This window comes from Engystomops pustulosus, chromosome 5 (assembly GCF_040894005.1).
Source record: "Engystomops pustulosus chromosome 5, aEngPut4.maternal, whole genome shotgun sequence".
Lineage (NCBI taxonomy): Eukaryota > Metazoa > Chordata > Amphibia > Anura > Leptodactylidae > Engystomops > Engystomops pustulosus.
This window is the reverse complement of record NC_092415.1, coordinates 140,428,201-140,451,127: the sequence shown is the minus strand read 5'-3', so window position 1 is coordinate 140,451,127 and position 22,927 is coordinate 140,428,201. Positions and strand designations below refer to the sequence as shown.

General features: G+C 40.9%; 1 long non-coding RNA gene across 1 annotated transcript in view; it reads left to right on the top strand.

Moving 5' to 3' along the window:
• The window catches only part of LOC140134202 (uncharacterized), a 39,216-nt gene extending 35,639 nt beyond the window's left edge, over positions 1–3,577 (top strand). The window contains exon 3 of the long non-coding RNA XR_011856118.1: positions 3,345–3,577. This is a non-coding gene — a long non-coding RNA (uncharacterized lncRNA). The remainder of the gene's footprint in view (positions 1–3,344) is intronic.
• Positions 3,578–22,927: the final 19,350 nt, after the last annotated feature.

The following is a 22,927-nucleotide window of genomic DNA, read 5'->3' as shown; positions in this document are numbered from 1 at the left end:
AAACCTTAGAGGATTCAGCCTTTTTTCGTTTTTGCGTTTCTGTTTTTTACTCCCCTCATTCCAAAAGCGATAACTTTTTTATTTTTCCATGAAAAGAAATATATATGGGCTTGTTGTCTGCAGGACAAATTGTACTTTTTAGTGCCGCCATTTAATATTCCATGCAATGTACTGGAAAGCTGGAAAAAAACTCCATGTGCAAAGTGAAATTGACAAAAAAAAATCACAATAGATGTGTTTTTTTTGTGGGATCTGTTTTTAAATCTTTCATTCTGCACTCCAAATGAAAATTCTCCTTTATACTTTGAGTAGGTAAGATTACAGGGATACAACATTTATATAGATTTTATTAGGTTTTAGAATATTTTAAAAAATGTAAATCTTTTGTACAAAAAATATTTGCCATTTTGCCAAATTCTGAGGCCAATAACTTTTTCACACTTTTGTGGACAGACCTATGCAATGTGCCATTTCTTGAGGTATGCACTGACATTTTTATTTCTATCAATTTGGGACCTATATGACTGTCCGATCATTTTTCATTCCAATAGTCATGGATGGAAATATATGGCTAAAAAGTGGCAATTCGGACAGTTGGGCAGTTTTTCTGTTATGGTGTTTACAGATGGGAATAATCTTTTTTATATTTTTATTAAATTGGCATTTTGGGAAGTAGCTATACCTAACATGTTTATGATTTTTACTGTTGATTTTTAGGGAGAGGGGGTGTGACTTTTCTTTTTAACTTTTCAGACCCTTATGGTACTTTAACCCCGCAGGGTCTAATTTGTCAAACTGTATACTGCAATAATACTATATAATAATTTTACTGCTGATCTCTAATAACCATGCAGGCCTACAATTCCCTATAAGGCTGTAGGCTGCCATGGCAACCAATCAGTGTCCTCCAGTGACATCACAGGGGGATGCCGATTTGCATGCAAGATAGTGCCACCCATCGACAGATTTGTTAGGTGCCATGACCGGGGCCAGCACCGACCGTGACAGTTACAGGCAGGTGTCTGTGAGCTCTTTCTATTCCATACAGCCCCCACAGCACCAGGACATAATAGTACATATTGGTGTGCAAAGGAGTTAATGCTACTGTATTACGCTGAAGATATTCTGCACAAAAATTTGTGAATTAAATCTTCTCGAAAACCACAGAATGTGTGCAGATAACCTTAATATATCTACAATAAATAACTACTATAACAAATTACTAATTAAAAATAATAAATACTAAATGAGAGGTTTCAGCTAATTAGCTTGAATATTTTGATAATACTCAGATACTCCCATCCTCTCTACTGAGACTATCAATTTTTAACTAACCAATGACTAACACAGTATAATTTTTTCTTTTAATAACAAAATAATTTTATAAAAAAAATAAATGATAAAAAATAATTACAAAGTAATGTCAACATATTACATGACCATTATCTGATTGGTACCTGATGTTACACAGCTTCATATAAATGCAGTCTTAAAAGAAATCTTAATGATGAAGCAGATTGACTTTTATAAACTGCTGTAAATGATGGTATTTAGTTATCTATGTCTAGGTTACCAGAGGGTAATATTACCCTTTCAAAGTAAAGCCTGGTAATTAAACAATGCCGTAAAATCTGCATTATAGTGATATTTGTTCGATTCCTTCTATGACATTACCGCTCTTTGTGTCCTTTCTGGAAAGGTGTATAACTCTATTAGATGAGGAGTTAAATCGTCAACTTAATGTTTTTCTGTTTAATGAGGAGGATTATAAACCACAGAAAATCTAACTTTTTGTAAAGAAATTCAGGTTTTACAACTTGCAACACTTTTTATTTGAAAAAATGAAAGGTTGACAGATTTAGCAAATTAACTTTCTTAATGAAGTTGACATTTTTGCGTGATAATCCAGAAACATCAAGGGCATTTTCAGGTTTCTGTAAGACCTGGAGGCCAGAGACTATATTTTATATTTAATTGTTACATATTAAAATTCAATAAATGTTTTTTTTTACTTGTGATAGTTTTTTGAAACATAAGAACATATAACCTGTGATCTACTAAATATTGATGCTGTAAATTATAATTTACAATTCAATATATGGAAGGTATTTTTTGGTTTGGTGGTAACTATATGAGATAAATATTGTTTGAGAAAGGTGGTAATACACCGAAACGTCGCCAGTTTTGGAATAAACTCTTCTTCACTTTTACCTGCTTGGATCTGGAGTGCTGTTTCATTTTTGGATTTTATGAGATAAATATTGTATATTTTATTAGATCAGACATTTTCATATGTGTGTGCCTAATATTTGCATTTTTATATGTTATTGAGATGATGACTCAGGACACAAGGAGGACAGACACTACGGTGAGCCTTAAAGGGGTTGTCCGAGTTTAAAAAAAAAAATATATGTGGCCGGGAGCGGGGTTACTAAAACAATAAAGCTGTACTTACCTCCCGGTGCCCTCCCGTATCCAGCGCTGCTGTCGCTCCGGTCCGGGGGCCATGTAAACAAACATGGCCGCCGGAGCAGCGCTGCATTCAGCTTCCGGCTGGATGCGACAACCTTCCGGTCCCCATACACAATGCTGTGTATAGGGACGGATAGGCGTACCCGGCCACGGCCGGCCGGAAGCTGAGTCCAGCGCTGCTCCGGCGGCCATGTTTGTTTACATGGCCCCCGGACCGGAGCGACAGCAGCGCTGGATACGGGAGGGCACCGGGAGGTAAGTACAGCTTTATTGTTTTAGTAACCCCGCTCCCGGCCACATATATTTTTTTTTTTTAAACTCGGACAACCCCTTTAAACGGAGCCCCCCACAACTATCACCTGCCTGCTTGCCTAAGAGTATTTAAATTGGTTGCATAAAGTCAAGGAGGAGGAGAGTTTAGCACTGAAGTCAAGATGGGGAGCACTGAAAGCCGCTGAATCTGTGACTGACATCATGCAACCAACTTCAGGAGAACTGACTAGTGATGTCCCTGGATGAAGGACCATCAATAACAGTGACAGGGGCTTTCTTAGGAAGAGAGACTTTGACTTTATACTATCAGTTTACACCTCACTTCAAAGTTAATTTTCTGGATGATGCCACCATCTGATGTGGAAGGCGTTCAGCTGCTTGGCAACATATTGGTAGTGGTTTATTAGGTCAATTTCTGCTGACAGGTTATTTTTAAGTTGTCAATCTAGTGTCTGTATGTTTTTATTTCACTTTGTGAAATAGTCAGGGGCAGGGGTTGTGGAGAGCTCATGGATCACATCTTTTCACACTAGATGTAACAAATATACTTATTTTGAACACTTTTTAAAATCTATTTCTCTTTTTGTTTTTTTTTAAAGTCCGTCTAGGTTGTTCGAGCCCTGGGGGTCTGATCACTCAGGCAATATACTGCAACATTCCTTCCCTCCGAGTCCAGAGTCCAGTTTTTCACAGTCAGTGGAAGAAGTTCAGGAAAAAGCATTGTCCAGGGCCTATCTCTCAGAAACTCCCTTCTTGCAGCCCCTCAGCTATCTGCCCCTCCATCACTCCTCCTACCCTTTGAACTTCAGTAAATTAGGGAATAAAAGAAATACATAACCACATTCAACATGTGTGGCTTTTTCACAAAAACTGAATATGGATTTCAGAGTCACACAGTGTGAATCATTAGAAATTTTAAAGAGGTTCAGCTAAAAAAATGTTTGGAAATACCGGTAATAGGTTTTTTGCAACATCACAATTCTAATATCTGATAGGGGAATAAAAATATTTATTGTGCTTTTTATTTCTTTACAGAAAGCCGCATTCATCATTGGAACCAACTTTAGTGGGCAGCTTCACATTGACGTTGCCATTTAATGGCATCTGGCATGTTGTAGATTTGTTCTTTTCACAAATAAATCCAGGTATTTACTGAACAGGACATGTATGTTGTCTTGTGGGTGAGTATTGCTGATGTCAACATTGTTAATGGAGTAGCCCATGTTGGCAGTGGGGTTATGGTTATGGCAAGGCATATGTTAGTGACTACAAACACAGGTTCATATTACTGATGACAACTGAGACACAGTTCCATGATGAGATCCAGAGGCCCACTGTTGTGCCGTTTAACCATGCTTATGTTGCAGCAGGATAATGCGCTGCCCCATATAGCAATGAACTGTACATCATTTCTTGAAGCTTAAAACATCCCATATTTGCATGGTCAACATATTCACTGGATATATCACCACTGAGCATGTTTCGAATGCTCTATATTCCAGTTCCCCCAAATATCCAGTACCATCACACAGCTATTAAAGTAGAGTGGACCAACATATATAAAATGACATCACGGTCATTTGGAAAAATGGTATGGTATGTTTTACAGTGGTCAGGGTTTAGACCCTGTCGGACACTAATTTTTCACAAAAAACAATTCGATTTCTAAGCATCAGGTATATTTTCTATAGCTTGAAGGTTTTGTTAAAAGTATTTATAAAGTATAAATGATAAACATTGATTTTACTAAAATTGTTAGATGTCTGATGCATGAACTACATGTGAACCATTGACCTGAACAAGGTACTTTCTAAAAAGAATTTATATAATTGCACAACTACTTTGACATTTTCAATTACTTTCAAACCACTGGATAATAAAAAAAGACAATGAAATCACTTAGATGTCTGCATCCATATTTCCTGATTGCTTGCAAAGAGAAAAAATGATTTTATTGGTAACACAAACAGATACACATTTGTTTTCCTCCTTTTATGTTTTGCCTGTGCAGTACTTTTACCAGATAAGAGCAATTATATTGACAGCACTTCCTAGCAAAAGGAAGAAAGATGTAGCCCCCGGCTAACACATCTTTCATTTTCAGTCCAGCAGTTTTAGAGACTTCTTGCCATTATCCATGAATTTGAAATCAGAGAAAGGGAACAATACCAATGAAATCTAGACGGGTAAATTAGAATTAGACAGTTCTATTAAGACAAGTGCAGTTTTGCCAATTTGGAGCCTGAACACGTATATATACAAAAAGATATTCTCACTGGTGGGTAAAATTTATATAGGTGTAGTTGTAAGATGCTTAATGTTCAAGGCCAGCATACATTTATGTAATTTTTTGCATAATTTAAATTCGGAAAACAAAAATCATCTACAAGTGAAGTGGATCTATGATAAAAGCAGGAAGTTTTTTTTTTTTTTTTCTGGTTAAATCATTTATTATAAATCTCAGTATAGAAGTCTAGGTGAAAACCTTCATAGACAGAGACATAGGCTCACAATAATAAACTGCATTAGACTTTTTTTTTTCCTTTTTTTTTTTTATTATCATCAAATATCCATAATACATTACATGACATCTTTGTATTAACATCATATGCAGAGCTCCCTACAATTAAGAGCTTCCAACACGTTGCCAAAATGTCATGATATCAATATACATAAACCCTCTATCCCCCCCATCCCCCCCACGTCCCCACAACCCTCTACCGATGCTGGAGATACTGAGTGGTCGCAATGGATACTCAGTGGAGTACCCTACATAGACAAGTCTCTATAGTCTCCACTGATTCCAAATATCATTAAGTCTGCTGCCCTTCCTATAATGTTTCTCATACGCACATTCGTACGATTTTATACGGTTAACTAGATTACTCCATTCATTCACTGTTGGGGATTTATCGTCTAACCAATGTTTGACCAATACAAGTCTTGCAAGGAAGATAGTCTTCAAGGCCAGGTCACTTTTTGATCTATCGTCTAAGGGAATCGGGAGCAAGCCCAAAACCCCAAAAGTGGCCACGCGCGGGAACGAACGTTGAAACTGATTCTCTAATTTCGTGAAGATCTCCTCCCAATATGAGTTGATCTTCGGGCAGTCCCATAGAACATGTAGGATATCGGCTTGAGGACTTTTACACCTCCTGCAGTTAGAATTTTCACTTAAACCAATTTTAAACATTAAATATGGTGAAAAATAAATTCTATATAATATATGAAGTTGTGTACATCTGTGATTTAAGTTGATCGATGATCTAACAACACTCTTATAAATATCTCGCCATTGTGCCGCAGTAATAAAACCGACCTGATTAGTCCATTTCACTTGACTTACATGACTAAAATTCTGGTCGATGCTGGACCTAAGCCGGCGATAAATATTGGATAGATTAAGTCGTGACAAATCTAAATCTAATAATTCTGTGAAGTTACCCCCTACATGTATCGTGAACCTGTCGTGGTGTGATTCTTTCCTAAATGCATGTGCAATTTGACAGTACCTAAAAAAATCCCTTTCCTCCAGAATACCCCTAAAACACCAAACCTGGAAGGAAGGCAGTGCACCATATTCCCCCAACTGCTCCAGAAACTTAATCCCCTTTTTCTCCCAAAACCCGACATCTTCCATTTTACATAGTTCTAAAAAGTTAAGATTGCCCCATAAAGGAGTGAATTTAAATCCCCCCTTAATACCAAATAACCTCCTGAGGTCTCTCCAGGTATACTCCAATAGCCGCGCCAGAGGGAGTTTTTTTACATTAAGACCCTTCAATTGACCAGACTCCAATAGTGCAAGTATTGATTCGAATCTTCGCCCCAACCGAGAAGTAATCGCATAAAATATAGTAGACTGTCTGTTTTCCAAAATAAACTGAGTCTGTGCCGCCAAAAAATAATGGTAGAAGGAAGGGAGCGAAAGGCCGCCCCTTTCCCTATCTATCATTAAAGTTTCTTGTTTAATGCGCACCTTTTTCCTCCCCCAAAGTAGTTTGTTTATAATCGCACAAATGAACCCAAACCATCTCTTACCTATCCAACAGGGAGAATTGCATAGTGCATACAATATTTGAGGTAACAATACGCTCTTTGTAAGGACAACTCTCTCTGCACAATTTAGTGGAAGCGTATTCCATGTATTCACCTTATTTTTAAGTTTTGTTAACAAAGGGGCAAGATTCAAAGTAATATAATCATCGACCTTGGACGTGATCTTTAAGCCCAAATAGTCAAATGAAGAAGAAACCTTCAAATCGAACTGCAGATAATTGAGGTGTGAGTCGCTGTCAAGAGGGACCAGAATAGACTTATGGGTATTTATCTGGAAACCTGAGACTCTACCGAATTCCTGAATGACCTTCAAGGCTTTTGGCACAGATATATCGGAGTCTTTAAGACAGAGGAGGACGTCATCAGCGTATAGCATAATCTTATCCATGGGCCCAGCAAGCCCTCCCCCCTCTATCTCCCTGTCTGCCCTAAGCTTTATTGCCAGAGGTTCAATAAAAAACGCAAATAACAACGGGGACAGGGGGCATCCCTGCCTAGTGCCCCTAGACAATGTAAAAAAGGGAGAATAGTCGCCATTAACTCTAATGCAGACCCTCGGGGCCCTATAAAAAAGTCTAACCCAATCTACAAAGGGGCCGCCGAGCCCAAATCTATGCAGCACCTCCCAGAGGAAGTCGCACTCCACCCTATCAAAGGCCTTAGAGGCGTCCAATGACAGGATGGAGCGGGACCCCCCCCGACCCAACTGTAGGCCCGCAAACAGCCGTCTTATATTAGTTTTACTCTGGCGACCGGCCACAAAGCCACATTGATCTTCGTGTGTAAGTGTTGGTGCATACTCCTTTAATCTTTTAGTAAAAACAGATAGTGATAGCGGCACCTCCCGTGACCCTTTTGAGGTAGATGGCTTCACGGAGGGTTGGATCGGAGATAATCTTGCTCGTGGTTAGAGCCCAGAATAATGTGGTGCCAATGTCCCGAAAGGATGCAAGTCCAAACATTGAATACAAATAGAGAGAGGAAGGACGGCACTCACCCAAATTCTGTGTGAAATCAAGGTTCTTCTTTATTGGGAATAAAATCCAAACATCAACACCAGGGTGCAGCGGGGAGGGAGTGATGCATGATGCTCAAGGGAAGGCTACGGCCGTTTCGCGCTGTCTGCGCTTCTTCCGGCCTCCGTGTGGGGATTAAAACAACTCACAGGATTATAAGCTCCTAGGGTGGGACAAACGCCCGCCCTATTCTGGTACTACAGCCAACAATAGGTTATCGTCATGTCACACAAAAGGCCTATGCCAATCAAACGCTGAATGGGTCAGAAACATTGGCTAAAACTCACCTATGGTTCTCGTGCGCCGCACTTGTCCTCCCATTCCACAGGTGCATCCGTGGTAAGCGGTAACTTCCGGACTCGGCCGGTGGCTCCGCCCCCAACAAGACGCATCACGTGGGATGTGTCACCTGATCCTAGCCCCGCCCACCGCACTCGTCGGTCACATGACGCGTCACCGCGGTAACCGCTGACACAGTCTCAGTGACTCTGTGTGAGCAACTGGTGGGAGAACGGGGACTTAGGAGGGAGGGTGCGCATGCGTGATGACCAAAGTGGTGATACGAAGCCTACTATCGTTATGACCTTAGTGCATTATACATGTATTGTGTACCTCATTTGGCTGCCCATTCGAGCTCAACAAAAGCCTGTTAATTAAAAACAACAGAGTGGATGGATCTTCCACTTAATCACCCAAACAAATGTACAGTGCAGTTTTTTTTACAGGATCTAAAGATATATCAACCTAGACCAGGTGAATATAGAAGTTTATAGAAAGACGCTCCAGTCGATTTTATCATTTAACCCCACCGGTCCCATGGCGTTAGAACGTATAATCCATCTATTCTCCGTTTGCAGCAATAGGCGTTCCCTGTCTCCTCCCCTCTCTGGTGTTTCTATAGCCTCAATGCCTGCAAATTTTAGGGCTTTTACATCTCCACCATGGCATTCGTGTATATGTTTTATGAGGCGGGGGGCTCCTACACCTGTTTCGATTGATCTCAAATGTTCCCTTATCCTCTGATAAAGAGGTCTGATTGTTTTACCTATATAGTATCTGTTGCAATTGCATATTAGAACATATACGACAAAGCTAGTTTTACAGTTTATGAAACTATTTACTTCCACTCTTTGTCCCCCAAACTCGATCACTTTTTTGGCTACATTATGTGGGCAACATCTGCACCTGCCACATCTGAAGTTGCCTTTTATGGGGCCCCTTTTTAGCCAATTTTTGTCTTTCTGAGCCGAAGTAAATGAACTCTTCACTAATTTGGATTTAATGGTTTTACCTCTCCTAAAACTGACCACAGGTCCACCTCCTGCCATCTCGGCCAATTCTGTGTCGCCTTCTATTATGTGCCAATTGTCTTTCAGTGCCTTTTTAATAAGATCTGCCATGGGAGAAAAATCAAAGGTAAAGGAAAACCTTTCTTGTCCCTCTCTCTCCTGTTTCCTTTTTTTCAATAAAGCCTCTTGTTCTTTTTCACTTGCCTTCTCATAGGCTCTATCTATCAATGTACTGGGATACCCTCTTCTCTTTAGCCTTTGTTTTAATTCCTCAGCCTGTTCCTCGAAACCCTCTCTTGTGTTGTTTATACGTCTTAGCCTGAGGAATTGTCCGTACGGTACCGCTCTCTTGACATGACTGGGATGGTAGCTATTGAAATGCAATAAGGAATTGGTCGCCGTTTTTTTCCTGTGTACTGATGTGCAAATTTTGTTGTTTTTCACCTCTACTAATACGTCTAGAAACTCAATGACGTTTTCACTGATTGTGTGCGTGAATCTCATGTTCATATCATTATGATTGTTAAGGGATTTGACCATGTCCTCAAACATCTCCTTGGTCCCAGACCACAGGATGAACACATCATCCACGTATCTTCTATACATTTTGATGTGCGCGAGATAAGGGTTGCTGGTGTTGTAGATGTATCTACTTTCAAAAACTGCAAGGAAGATGTTCGCGTATGTGCAGGATACGGGGGTGCCCATGGCCGTCCCGTCACCCTGCACATACCACTCACCATCGAACAGGAACGCGTTGTGGCTTAGGATAAAATGTAGGGCCTCACAAATGAACCTTGTGTAGTCTTCACCTTTTTGTGCGTTCTCTACTATTTCCCTCACTGCTTGTACCCCCTTCTCATGGGGTATGCGGCTGTAAAGACTCTCTACGTCAATAGACGCTAACAACCAGTGTTCCTCCCATGTCTGTTGGTTTAAAGCATTTAAGAATTCATTCGTGTCTTTCAAGTATGAAGGGATGTCTTTTAAAACCGGCCTCAATAACCACAATACTCCTTTAATCTGTTTGACATTAATTTGGCCACCAATTTGGCATCCGCGTTAATAAGCGAAATCGGTCGATAGGATTCCGCTGCCAGTGGGTCTTTATTTTTTTTTTGTATCAGGACTATACTTGCCTCATACCACGAATCAGGCAACTTACCCTCCCTTTGAGCAAATTCCCAGATCTCCACCATAAGTGGTAGAAGAATAGCACCGAATCTACTATAGATTTCCAGAGGCAGCCCATCCAGTCCTGGGGAGGAATTACGTCTGGAGGATGCAAGGGACTCCTCAAGCTCCGAGCTAGTTATAGGGCGAGATAGCATATCTGCCCTCTCCGTCGAGAGAGAGGGAAATTGGATGTTATCTAAGAATTGCCTTATATCCCCTATTGACGCCTCCAAATCTGAGGAGTAAATACCTTGAAAATATTTTAAAAAAATTTCTCTGATCTCCTGAGCATTGGCAGTTACCTCCCCAAAATCGTTTTTAATAGCTGTTATTCTATTTACCTCCTGTTGTTTTTTAACTTTCTGCAGAAGCCCCTTTGAAGGGGCCACTCTCACAATGTGCCTTCTGATCCAAGAAAAATAGTTTCTGCATCGCCTTGTTTGCAATTAATCTATTATATTCCTCTTGTGCCCTATTAAAGCTATCGTGCCGCTCTTTCGAACCGCTCTCTAGAAAGTCCCTTTCCTTTTCTTTCACCTCCTTTTTTAGTGTCCTCTCCTGTCTGGCCCATTGCTTACGCAGGTATATAATTTCTGAATTTAATATCCCTCTAAGAAAAGATTTAATTGCATCCCACATTAGCCCAAGGTTCACCCCGGTTCTATTGGCCGAAATAAATCTACATATCTCTTCCTTAATTTTATCTTCATCCGTCAGTAGAACCAGCCAATGCGCGTTAAGTTTCCAGAACCTAAGGGCAGGTTTCTTAGAACCGGATAACTCAAGGACCAATGGGGATTGATCAGAGATGGAGCGATTATCATATCGGATTTTCCCCACCCAATCGATGGCAAGATCGTTGGCCAAAGCTAAGTCGATCCGGGAAAAGGTATTATGGGAGCGATTATGACATGAGAATATCTGCAGTTCCCCATTTAAGGATCTCCACACATCTCTCCAACCCACTTCCTGGCAGAACCTAGCAAAGGGGGTGTCTACCGCCTCTATGCCTGCCAGGTTTCTTTTCCCTATACGATCTTTCTTGTCTGACATTACAGCATTGAAGTCACCGAGAACCAGGACGGGGCAGTCGCCCGCCTTTTCCAAAAACCGCAATAGACTTATCAAGACATCATATCTAAAAGGGGGAGGTATATAGACTCCTGCCACAACACATTTGATGCCCTCTAGTACACCTAACAAGAATACGTATCTTCCGTCTGGATCACACCTTGCATCCAATACTTGGAAGCCAACTGATCTATGAACCAGAATAGAGACACCTCTAGAAAATGAAGAAAAAACTGAATTATACACATGGCTGGCCCACCTCCTATCTACTAGAGCTAAAGAGTCTTTATCGAGATGTGTCTCCAGTAATATAACAATTGCGGGTAGTTGTTTAACAATATAGTCAAAAATAATACAGCGTTTCAAGCGGTCTTTTAGCCCTCTTATGTTCCACGATGTAAACCTAGTACCCATATATTATACCTACACGGATAAAAAGAAGAAGAACAACAGACGAAAATAGACAGCACCCCACGACCAAACAGCATCCCCAGCATCGGATCATCCCTCCCCCCCAAAACCCACAAACCTGTCCTACCATGGTAGAACTCTTCCTACTTCAGCCACTTACCCGCCCCCACCCAACCCCATCACCCCGATTCCCGAAGCAGGAAGTTATTACAGAATTTTTACAGGCATAATTTTGATAAATGCAAAGATATATTTCATACAATCATTTCTATCCACTTTAAAATAGAAAACAAAAAGTTGCAAACTATCACAGACCCTATTGATTATCTGTTTCAGTTTCATCAGGGTTCTGATATTTGCACTGGCAACAGAAACACTTAAAGGGACTGGCCACCTTCACATAATAATATTAAAACAATGCCAAATGCATCCAAAATAAAATAAAAAACACCCCACTTAATCCCAGTTATGGGTGCTCTTCACCTGGTCATTTCTTCTGGTCCCTGCTGGTCCACTGGGTGGGTTTTTTCAGCTGCCATCTTCTTTGTGCATGTTCACACATACATACATGACGGTTGTATTCTGCACTGCATGCACGTCCCACCGAGGAGAGGGAGCAGCAAGCAGAAAACAACATGATAAGGGTGAACACTGCATGGAGATGCAGCCATGGATGTCCTGTATCATGGGAAGCTGCACAATAGACCGGAGGAGACATCTCTTCTTCCTCCAGTGAGAGAGACAAAAAGGAGGGCAAGGAAGACAAGGAAAAAATAAAATGCACCAGGAACCACTGGATCAAGAAAAAAGAGGATCAAGACAACACCGGAGAATTCCTAATGGAGATAAGGTTGAAAAATTTTATGAGCCTGCTTCCCCAAGCCATAGTTAAAATTTATATTAAAGTGGCCAACCCCTTTAAAAGCTGTCCCAATTTTGCAGAGGCTCCTGGTGGTGTGAAAAAAGCAAGAAGCTATACATGACTTTTTCCAGCACTTGGTCCAGCACTGTGCCTCCCATCAGCACCAGTCTCTGTATGTATAGAGAGACTCAGCAGTGATAGGGGCATAACTACAGTGGTAGCAGCCATAGCAGCCCACAGTGTCAGGAGGCCCCGTCATCCGGCCTGACACTAATGATGGAGGATGTGTGTGTATTTGTGATGTGTTTATGCTATATGGGTGTATGGTGTGTATATATGCTGTATGTGTATATATGGCACTGTATGTGTGTGTATATGTAATTTATATAGGTTCTATATTTGTACATGTGTGTGTGAGTGTAGAAATGTGTGTGCATGTCTATGCAAATAGCTATATAAATGAGTGTGTATACCGTATACTTGTGTATAAACCTCACCTCAGCTTAAACACAAGTCAATAATAAAATAGTAAAAAAAAAACTTAATACTCACCCTCCGGTGTTCCCAGATGTTTGTCGTGGCTCCCGATCCCCGTTGCGGCTCCCGGCTGCTCTCCGTGTCTCTTCTTCTATCTTCTCTATTCTCTTGCCAGCAGAGTCGCGTCCATACGAAATGCCGGCCATTGCACACTATGATGCGGCCGTTGATGACGTCACACCACATTGTAGTGTGCAACGGCCGGCAGATCGCATGGATGCGACTCTGCCAGCTAGAGAAGAGAGAAGAAAGAAGAAGCCGCCGGGAGCCGCGACGGGCATCAGTAGCCGCCGGGAGCCGCGACGAACATTGGGGACATTGGGTGAGTATTAAGTTTTTATTTTATCTGTATATTACATGGGGGCAGGCTGTATACTACATGGGGGCTGGCTGTATGCTACATGGGGGCAGGCTGTATACTACATGGGGGCATGCTGTATGCTACATGGGGTCAGGCTGTATACTACATGGGGCAGGCTGTATATTATATGGGGGCAGGCTGTATGCTACATGGGGGCAGGCTGTATATTACATGGGGGCAGGCTGTATGCTACATGGGGGTAGGCTGTATATTACATGGGGGCAGGCTGTATGCTACATGGGGGCTGGCTGTATGCTACATGGGGGCCGGCTGTATGCTACATGGGGGCCGGCTGTATATTACATGGGGGCAGGCTGTATGCTACATGGGGGCCGGCTGTATGCTACATGGGGGCCGGCTGTATGCTACATGGGGGCAGGCTGTATACTACATGGGGGCAGGCTGTATGCTACATGGGGGCAGGCTGTATACTACATGGGGGCAGGCTTTATCCTACATGGGGTGTGGCTGTATACTACATGGGGGCAGCCTGTATACTACATGGGGGCAGGCCGTATACTACATGGGGGCAGGCTGTATGCTGCGTGGGGCAGGCTGTATGCTATGTGGGGCAGGCTGTATACTACATGGGGCAGGCTGTATACTACATGGGGCAGGCTGTATACTACATGGGGAAGGCTGTATACTACATGGGGGCTGGCTGGCTGTATACTACATGGGGGCTGGCTTGCTGTAAGCTACACCCTCAGCTTATACTTGAGTCAATAGGTTTTCCCAGTTTTCTGTTGTAAAATTAGGGGTCTCGGCTTATACTCGGGTCAGCTTATACTCAAGTATATACGGTATATGAGTGTATTATGGACATTTTAAGTGGGAGGGGGCACCATTCTGAAGTCTGCTACGGGACACTGCCTCTCCTGCTCCCACACAAAACTGCTCTAGGTCATGGCTGCGGCATGCCTAAGGCTTACAAAGTACACTCCTGAATGGAGCCAGTTCCAGAAGCTATGGGTGTCAGCAGCATATTACTGCTGACCCGGCCTGTAACACCCGCAATTTGAGATTCCTGTTTATACACGGTGGTCATGCATGACCATGGCATGTAAGGGGATTCTGAAGTGTATTGGACCCCCCCTATCCTCTGATGGCAGCCACAGGGTCCTGGGAGTGCCAAGGCTGGGCAATGTACTCTAGGAGCTGGGCCCTGCCTAAACCAGCTACAAAAAACTAATTAGATTTTCTCTATATTAGTTTTTCTTTAATAAAATTGTAAATAAATATATTTTAAAAAATATATAAATGAGGTAAAGCCATAATTGTAGTGATCTATAGAATAAAGATAAAATATTATTTTTATGGTATGGTGAATGTCCCTTCAAAAAAGGTAAAATATGGGAAATCAGAATTGATGTTTTTCTTTTTCTCCATACATTCAAGAGTTAATAAAATATCATCAATGAGCTAAGGATCCACTAAAATGAAGTATTTGTAAAGTGCATCTAATCTAGCAGAAAATCTGCCCTTATATGTCCATATTATCCCCCAAAAATAAAGATGTATCATAGTATCATAGTATATAAGGCTGGAAGGAGACGCAAGTCCATCAAGTCCAACCTTTAAGAATTAAATAAATGTTTTATCCCCATAACCCGTGATATTTTTTCTCTCCAGAAAGTCATCCAGGCCTCTCTTGAACATGTACATAGAGTCCGCCATAACAACCTCCTGCGGCAGAGAGTTCCATAGTCTCACTGCTCGTACAGTAAAGAACCTTTGTCTATGGTGATGGTAAAATCGCCTCTCCTCTAGGCGTAGAGGATGCCCCCTTGTCCTGGTCACAGGCCGAGGTATAAAAAGATCTTTGGAGAGATCCTTGTACTGTCCGTTCAGGTATTTGTACATTGTAATGAGGTCTCCCCTCAGTCGTCTTTTTTCTAAACTGAATAATCCCAAATTTTTTAATCTGTCAGTGTATTCTAGTTCCCCCATTCCCCTAATAATCCTGGTTGCTCTCCTCTGCACCCGGTCCAGCTGTACTATATCCTTTTTATACACTGGTGCCCAAAACTGTACACAATATTCCATGTGTGGTCTGACCAGGGATTTGTATAAGGGCAAAACTGTCTTTATCATGAGAATCTATTCCTCTCTTAATACATCCCATTATTTTATTTGCTTTAGCAGCAGCCGTCTGGCTCTGGTCACTAAAATTAAGTTTACCATCCACCAATACCCCCAAGTCCTTTTCAGCTTCAGTTTTACTAAGTAATTGACCGTTTAGAACATAATTATACTTTTTGTTTCCATGGCCCAAGTGCATAACTTTACATTTATCTACATTAAACCTCATCAACCATTTCTCTGCCCATCCCTCAAGCTTCCACAAATCCCTCTGTAATGCTAAACTATCGACCTCAGTATTTATTACTTTAAACAGCTTAGTATCATCTGCAAATATTGAAACTTGACTGTGTAAACCCACTACAAGGTCATTAATAAAAATATTAAAAAGAAGTGGCCCCAATACTGACCCCTGTGGCACTCCAATGGTAACATCAACCCAATCTGAGAATGTGCCATTAATGACCACCCTCTGTTTTCTATCACTAAGCCAATTACTTACCCAAATACACAGATTTTCTCCTATTCCCAGCAGTCTCATTTTATATACCAACCTTTTATGTGGCACGGTGTCAAATGCCTTTGAAAAGTCCAGATATACAACATCCACAGCGTCCCCCAGATCCAGTCTTGAACTTACCTCCTCGTAGAAACCAATCAGTTTAGTCTGACAGGACCGATCTCTCATAAACCCATGCTGACGCTGGGTTATAAGGTTGTATAGCCTTTAAATAGTGACAATGCAAATCTGCTCTGAATGGCGCAGCTTCCCTTTGATGCCCTGGCCTGTGCTCATACAGCAGGGTATCACCACATATGGTGGATTGTTATACTCAGGAGAAATTGTGTATCAAACTTAGGAGCATTTTTGTGTTTTATCTACTGAGAATGTGCAAATGTTTTGATTGTTACTATAATTTAGGGCTCTCAAAGTTACTTGATAGCAGGTCCCTGTACAGTGTGATTTTGCGTTTTTTTAATGAAAATGTGAAAAATTGCACCTTAAGTTATACGCCTCATAAAATCCTACAATAATGAGAGGATGCATAAAAAGCCATGTCAACATAAAGCAGATATTCGGTAAATGTAAGTTATGAAGTTATTTTGCTGTTATGACTATATGTCAAAATTTTCACCAAAGATCTTTTTTTCTTTCACAAATAAACACAACAATGAAGCACAATGGGGCACGTTTACTTACCCGGCCTCTGGAGTTCACGGCGTACGGAGTGGCTGACGATCATGCACTCTGGCGCGATACACTGAGATCGTGCGCCTGATATCCTGCATGTGTCTTTTCCACAGAATTTGAATCTTAAATCCCAATTTGATTGTGTGAAACACAATCCCAAGTTAAATACCTGTCACAGCGGCGCAAATCCCGAAAACCGTGACCAGTCCAACGAAAGTGCGATCAGTGACCCTTAGTAAATAAGCCCCAATGTGTCATGAGAAAACAATCTCAAAAGCACCTGGATCTGTTGAAGTGTTCTAACGTTAAAGCCACTTATATTGACACATGTCAGATTTGAAAAGATGGGCTCCTTATTTTGTTCGTTCTGCCTGTCCCTCTTTTGCCTCTGCGCTGGTCGATCATGTGCAGAGGCTTCCATCAGTCTTCACCTGCCCTGTGTGGCTGTTCAGCACTCATCATGCATAGTGTATTCGTCCACCAGGCCACATGACTCATTGTGCCAGTGAAGAAGCTGTCATACTCTGAGACTGCTTGTGACCAGACGAAGGTTCTCTAGACTTTTTGTTATATGAATAGCTTGTGTTGTAAGAATTGTGGAAGGCAGGCTGTACCACCAGCTCCCTTCTTGTCAGAAGTCTGCAGGTTCAGGTGGTTTAAGTGCAGCATTGTCTGTGATACTGCACAGTTATCTAGTTCTTCTAGTGTTCAGAGGCTTCTGACCTCTAAGCAGCAGTTACTGTAAGTAGAAAGGTGCTATCAACAGCTGAAGCTTCTCCATAGTCCAGCAGCTGCTCAAGGCATCTAGGAGGTCCTGATGCTTCATACCCCTTTTACCTCCCACTCTGAAGCCTTCAATCAGAGAAGGAAAAATATGTAGCCAGACCTGCAGTGTAAATGCGTATCGGGATTGCTAGAAATCGTATCCGCACTCACAGAGTGAATTCTGCTTTCCGGTGCTCAGTCGCACCATGCATTTATCATGCAGTGTCCAACAGAATTGTGTTAAAGGTGCGCTAAAAAAAGTTGGTGCACTCGGTTGGAGCAGTGCAGGGGGCACCAGATTCATGAAGAACCAGAGCCACAACTCATGAATCCGGGGTACCCTGCAAGGCAAAGAGTTTGCACCGTTTTTGATAAATGTGGGCCACTGTGTTTCACTATCTGTCTATCTATCCGTTCACATTTCCATTGGTAAGTTGAATGTTATCAACAAAACACATTTATGAAAGATTCTATAACCTTATATGTCATTATATTTTTTAATTCAAGGTAGGTTCGTATCTGCTTACTTGATTTCTGTTGTTCGCCATCATAAGAGCAAAACATTAAAATAATGGAATTATTGCATCAGTTTAATGACTTCTGAGTACTGTTCATTTCTGGGCCTGAATTATGTATAAAGAATGCACTATACTTTCAGAAAGTAAGTGGAGGTGCAACTCGGATTTACAGAATAGGGGACAACATACTTGTCCGTGCTTCAGTGACTACAATGGGAAGAGGATGAGCTGATGACAGAAGTTGGCATCACAGGGAAACTGAGGACAACGAGTCGTCCTATATTCTGATATGAAGTAGATGGCACCATGTCAGGAGAAGATTTCAAGACATCACTTCCTGCAGGTTCCAGGTTAAACACCTGGGATTGGAAAATCTCAGATCTCGGATGTTTAATCATTTAGACACCACGGTAAAACATGCACCACGGTGTCTGAGTGGTTGCAAAGGGAGCAAATTCAACACCCCGCAGCAGTGATTGTGGGGTGCCAATGGTGTCACATATCAGTTTGGTATCCAATTGTGTAACCCAGGGTTGCCTGTGTTTAAGCAGTGCAACCTCTGGCCCTGGCCAGAAGCAAAGGGTGTCAACACTCAGGAGATAACTCAAATCTGAGGTGTCAAGCATGACCACGGCGTATAAGGGGATATCAGCACATTGCATCCGTGGAACGCTCCCCCCCCCCTCCGCCGGAGAAGAACCAATCCTAATCAGGACAACCCCATGGTCTGATGTGTGCTTCAGGGCGGTCCAATGTCTCCTACAGTGAGAACGGATTAAAATGGAACCACATGATGAACAGTGTAAAAAACATAAAAACGTCCCATAACACCATAATATATGTTTATTTATATGAATAAGATATAGATCTCCCAGAATTTTCAGAATTTTTACCAAATTTCCATTTTTTTCAGAATGAAATACAAACTTTATTAACTTACATGTGTCAGAAGAAAATCGTCTCAAAATCACCTGGATATGTTAAAGTGTTCCAAAGTTATAACCACTTATAGTGACACATGTAAGATTAAGATTCTAAAAATAGGGCCTGGTTACAAAGGTGTAAGCTGGCTTTGGTGACAAAGGGTTAAACTGCTTTGTAAAGACAGATTTTATAAATATGGCCCAAGTGAAAAATATTGTATGAGATAAATGTTATAAAATTTTATATACACATTTATTTTCTCCCAATATTTTAACAAAGTTGGGAAGAAACAGTCAGCTTTGGTAGAGGTAATAAGGATGCATAGGATATCCATTATATTAACCCTTTACTGCCAAAGCCACTTTTCACCTTTCGCCCATTGTTTTCAAATCTGCCCTGTGTCACTATAAGTGGTTATATCTTTGGAACGCTCTAAAACATCCAGGTTATTTTTAAATTGATTTTGTGTGAAACAACTTTAATAAAGTTTGTAAACCCTATAATCGTTTTACAGGGGTTAAAACAAAATTGGGTGCAATTCTGAAATTAAAATTTTTTGGCTAAATGTAGGTATTTTTCCAAAAATTTACAAATTCTCAGTGAATAAAATACCAAATCGCTCCACAAAGTTTAAAACCCATTCTCTCTCGAGTGTAACAATAACCCCATATGTGGTGGTAACCTACTGTATGGGCACACGCCAGGGCATTGTAGGGAAGCTGCGCCATTCAGAGCATATTTGCATTGTCACTTGTTAATGGCTACACAATCTTTACACAATACAGTATAAGAGCTTATTAGCTTATTGATGATATTTTATTAACTCTTGAATGTATGGAAGAAAAGAGAATCGTCAATTTTGGTTTCTTTTCTTTTTGTACTCTCTTGGGGCCGTACACCATACCATAAAAATAACATATTACCTTTATTCTATAGATCACTGCGATTACAGTGATGTCTCATATATATATATATATATATATTTATATATATATATATATATAGTTTTTTACATATTTTTACAAATTTACTGAAGAAAAACTAATATAGAGAAAATCCATTTTTTTCCATTTTGTCAACTTTTCGGAGACATGACTTTAATATTTCTTGAATGACAGAGCTGGTTTAGAGCTTATTTTTTACGTGTTGAGTTGTCCTTTTTTTAGTGGTACCACTTTGTACATGCTGTAGTATGGCAGTATGTGGTAGGATCAATTAGACAAACTAGGGTTAAAGTACCCTAAAGGGTCTGAAAAATAGTAAAATTATTTTTTAAAAGTTTTAAAAAATTTTTTAATAAAAAAACATAACAATTTTAAACACCCCCATTTCCCTATAACTGACATAAATATAAATAAACAGTAAAAATCAAAAACAGGTTAGGTATCATTTCGGGCAAAATCCAAAAAAAGCTGTTCAAGCCGTAAAATCCAAGCCAACAAGAAAACAGCGCTAATGCATTTTTTCACCAATTTCACTTTGTTTGGAATTTTTTTCTCGCTTTCCTGTACATGGCATGGAATATTAAATACCCTCACTATGAAGTTCAATTTGTTACGCAAATTTTTGAAGGTGGGTTATGAGAAATAAAAAGTAAAAAATGAAAAAAAAACCCTGGTTGTTAAGGGGTTAAGCATATTTTTTAGGCATTTTTAGTGATAATTTTGCAGGGATTTTCTCAGACAAGGCAGATAAAGTGCATGCTGTGTTATGCATTTGTTCAAGACATGAACAGACTTGAAGTGATCTTATTATGATGTGTATGTATAGTTCTTTACCTACAGCAATGGGCATTAGACCCTTGAGGAAGCCAGACAGCTAGGGGTAGTGAATTTTTGTCCCGTCCCCCCCCCCCCCCCGCCACACATGGACAGGTACTCAGTATTGGTCTATACGTAGAGCATAGTTCCTTCATGTACCTACAGTATTATGCCCCCTTTCATGCTTGCTTTTTCATGCACAAGTTTTGTGTGCGTTTTTGACTTGCAGAACTCACATTGCACTCTGACCTACACACATCTTGAAAAAAAATACCAGTATGCTCTACTTTTGCAAGTCATGCGCATAATAATGCGCCATACAAGTCTATGGAGATGCATCAAAAAAGGCATTGCATTCTGAGACACGTGCAAGTCCAATGCTTTTTTCAATTGCCATAGTCATGAGTCTTTTTTATGCACAGACAATGCATTGAAAATGCATTGAAAACACAAAAAACAAGTGCAAAATGCAAAAATGCTAATGACTCCTAGCAAAAACTGACCTAAAAAAGGCAGGCAAAAGCAGCAGTTTTTAACACATTGCACTGTGATGTGTTCTGCAACGTTAGTGTGAAAGGAGCCTAAGGCCTCTTTCAAAGTGCATTGTCCGACGATAATGAACTCTCCCACGATTCAATAAGATCGTGCACCCGGTATCCTGCATGTGTCGCTCCCCGCTCAGGTCCACTGGAGTTCACCTTATTCCCCGTGTATTTAAGTGCAACACAATTTGAATCTTAAATCCCGTGCTTAGTCCGAATCAGTCGGTTCATCTGACGGCAAGCCCACCTCCCCCCCATTTCTGTCGCATGCAAGCCAGCGTAGCTGCACCAAAATCCCATCACTTGTGACACAATCCCCAGTTAAATACCTGTCACAGCAGCACAAATCCCAAAAATTTTGAAAATCCAACGAAAGTGTGATCCACATAGTAAGCCCCATTCAGAAGGAATTTGAGATAAATGTACATCCCCAATTTTTTGCCCTGCTTCTTCCGAGTATGGCAATACCAGACATATGGAAGTCAACTTTCGTTGCACAGCGATGTCCAGAACAGAGTTCGTGCTATTGGATTTTTGGCCGGCCAATTTGGCTGCAAATGTTTTGTGATGCCACAGTGTAATTGAAGAGCCCCTGAAGTAACAGTACAATAGAAAACCTCCAAAGATGTCACCATTTCAGAAACTAGACCCCTCAAAGGATTTATCTGTGGTTGTGGTGAGCATTTTAACCCCCAACATGCTGGCCAAAATCTAATGCATAGTAAATGGTGCATATTAAAAAATGCATTTTTATCTCAAAAATGTCATTTTAGTGCCTAATATATTGTGCCCAACCCATGCCACTTTAGACAAACACCCCAAAAATCATTCTGCGAGTTGTCCCGAGAACGGCAATACCCCACAAGTGCCAATAATTGACAAGCTGGGCACACGGCAGGGCTGAGAAGGGAAGTAGTGAAATTTAGCTTTTGCAGCTCCAATTTCACATGTTTGAATTTTGAGTGCCATGTCATGTTCGCAGGGCCCGTGAGGTACCAGTGCAATAGGAACCCCTAGAAATTATACCATTTTGGAAAGAAAATCCCTTTAAAAATTTATTTGGGTTGTATGAGCATTTTAACCCCCAACATGCTTGCCAAAATCTAATGCAAATTAAATGGTAAAGAGTAAAAAAAGGGTTTTTATTTTTAAAAATGTAATTTTAGTGCCTAATATATTGTGCCCGACCCATGTCACTTTAGACAAACACCCCAAAAATCATTCTGCGGGTTATTATCGGTATGGCAATACCCCATGTGTGGCAATAGTCTAAAGGCTGGGGACACGACAGGGCTGTGAAGGGACCAGCAAAATGTAGCTTTTGGAGCACCCTTTTCAGTAGACTGTTATTGGGGTGCCCCTGAGGTCCCAGTGCAATAGAATGTAGAAAAAGTTACCCCATTTTGATCTACATACCTAGATCAAAGTATTGAGAATGGCATTTGGAGCACAGACATTTAATTTTTTTGGCATCATAAAACATTTGTAGATGCCCTTGGGGATCAGTATAGTAGAAACCCCTGAGAACTGATCCTATTTAAAAACAACATCCCTCCATGAATAAATCTAGGGGTTTAGGGAGCATTTTACCCACAGGTGGACCCCAAGGATGATGCA